A 2,697-nucleotide genomic window follows, 5' to 3' on the forward strand; every position below is an offset into this window, starting at 1 on the left:
TATAGAGAGAGAGAGAGAGAGAGAGAATTTCTAGTAGAACCAATCATATATATATCATCAATGTCTCACAAACCACCATATTAATTTACACATACACACATGTATAGCTATATACAATTTCTCCTACATATGCATGTTGCCTTCGGAGCCAGTGGCATTAGCCTAATTGGTGCCTTCGGAGCACGATGACAATTGGAAGTGGTTCATGAGGGCGGTAGCGGGTAATAGTATTCTCCCTTCGGATTTATGACCTGGTCGAGCAAAACTCCCGCTATTTCCTCTTGAAGTGCTTCTACACGCTCCGTTTCTAGGAGCTTGTCCCGCACCTCTGTGAACTGTTAAGAAGGAGATCAATATGCATGTGTATTAGTTGTGTGACTAGATATCGATAATGGTGTAAAAATTGTGAATAGTATTCTGACAAGCGTACCCATTCCTGTCTTTGAGATCTGCTCCTTTCGGACGCCATCATGCGAATGTTCTCGCAAACGCAGAATGCACACAGATCAGTCCCCTGCGCCTGCTTCAGGGCCTTTATTACGAGAATGGAATTTAATTTGATCAGATAATAATTAATCAAGCATGATAATTAGAGAGATGACAGCTAGCTAGCTAGCTAGTACTACTTAATTACTTACCTTGGATCGAAACCATTTCAGCTTTGGTTTCCATTCGCCTTCCGTGACGCTGATGAACCTTGCCCAAGCTCTGCCCGCCGACAAAGAAAATGAATAAAGGGGTTATTAAATAGTTCATATCATGAAATGACGAACTAAATAGGCCGAGATATATAGTTAATAATGATTGAAATTACCTATTGACTATCCCAAACAAGATGTTATAGTCACTATTTGCTTTGAGTAGCGAGTCCAGTATTTCAACTGTTCCGGCGTCAACTTTAATGATACACAAGATCCAGTGAAATCTGCATGCACACACGTTTGCATGTCTTAATTAAGCGGGCATATGTAAGCAAAAACATGTAGCTAGCTAGTAGGCAAAAACAGAAAATTTGTAGTACAAGAAAGTGTGACTCACTGGAAGTTGTAAGGAAGTAGTATATCTTCATTGTATTTGAGGCGCTTCAAGAACTCTAGCATGCTGTCCTCTACCTGCTTTTCATAATACTTGTTCATTTTCCATGTGTATTCATTAACGGTGTTTGGGTCAATGAACTCAATGCCATAGCGTCCACCTTTTCTCATTTCATACATCTTCATCCTGCATAATACCACAGAAAAGAATATAGTGAGGATAATTACAGGTAATGATTGATCAAAAGGATCACTACAGCTAGCTTGAGACTTAAATTACAGAAAGAAATCACTTACAGACAATAGCAACTGACGATAGATTTTTCGAGTGCATCTTGATTGTATAACTGAAACAGTTCAGAATACTCAACGGCCACAGCTTTCTCATGGTAGTAATCATCCTTCTTGACATCCACCATGAGGGACTCTCGATTGGATCTCTTGGTAATGTCCATGTACCATTGATGCAATTCATACATTCTCGTTGGGAGCTTATTGACATCTTCTGGCTCGACCAAAGGTTGGCCCCGGACATATTTCCGTTTTATTTCCTCCTCTGTAATCCTAGGCATGTCCTCGATCTCGAGGAGTTGTCCAACAGTGATCTTGAGTTCTTCAGCCTGCATTATATGCTCCTGGGTTATTACCACATCGCCCACCTCGGGAACGTAAACTGTTTGGCCACAATAATATTGGGCGCACGTACTGTCACGTGTTGTTGGCGACACAACAAGCGGGGGGATCGATTGCGCCGCCTGTTTTCCCAGCTAGGCAACGGTTTCCCGCATTTTTTGACAGCCGCTTGTTGTTTGCTTGAGCTCGAGCTCGCCTCCTTCTGTAGACGTCATCGATGTAACTTCCTGATGTGGCGCTCATAGTCTGAGTCAATAGGCTTAGGAGCTGGTGGTTGAGCCATACGAATGAAGTGGTCAACTACTTCCACAGGCACTTTCTCCCTTGGCGGCGGTGGCGGTTTCGGTCCAAAATGGGCGTCGACTTCTGCCTGCACTATGGCATTGGTTTGCTCCTCAGTCCTGTCGTATGCCCTCACAGGAAGAGGAGTAGTGAGGTTTGGACCATATTTATATCGCTTGCCTCCGCCTGTACTTCCTGTACTATGACCTCGACTCGTACCGCTACGCACCATAGCTGCGGCGTGTCTCTTCTGCGATTGCTGAGGCGGCGGAGACGGCTGACGAGGCTGAGTTGGACGAGGAGGAGTGGCCTGAAGCTGTGCCGGACTTGCAGTGGCCTGAGGTTGTGCCGGACTTGGAGGAGGAGTGGACGTCTGACGCTGTGTCGGACTTGGAGGAGGAGTGGCCTGACACTTTGCCGGACTTGGAGGAGGAGGAGTGGCCTCACGCGTTGGTGGACTTGGGGGAGCGAGAGTCTGCTGACTCGGTGGCGGACTTCGACGAGGAGTCGGGTGACGCGGTGTCGGTGGCCTTCGAAAGATGATGCAATCCTTTCTCCATAGGATGACACGATGTATGGCCTCTCCCAATGTGTGCTCGTCGTCACCTCCAGGAATGTCAAGCTGTAGCTCCAAATATGGGTCCACCACCTCATCAACCAAGACACGAGCATAGCCCGCTAGAATCGGGTTGCAATGGAAGGTTGCCTCGGGGGAATTTGAAAAAGCAACGGCGTCCGCCACCTTCAT

Source organism: Triticum aestivum, chromosome 1A (assembly GCF_018294505.1).
Source record: "Triticum aestivum cultivar Chinese Spring chromosome 1A, IWGSC CS RefSeq v2.1, whole genome shotgun sequence".
Taxonomy (NCBI): domain Eukaryota; kingdom Viridiplantae; phylum Streptophyta; class Magnoliopsida; order Poales; family Poaceae; genus Triticum; species Triticum aestivum.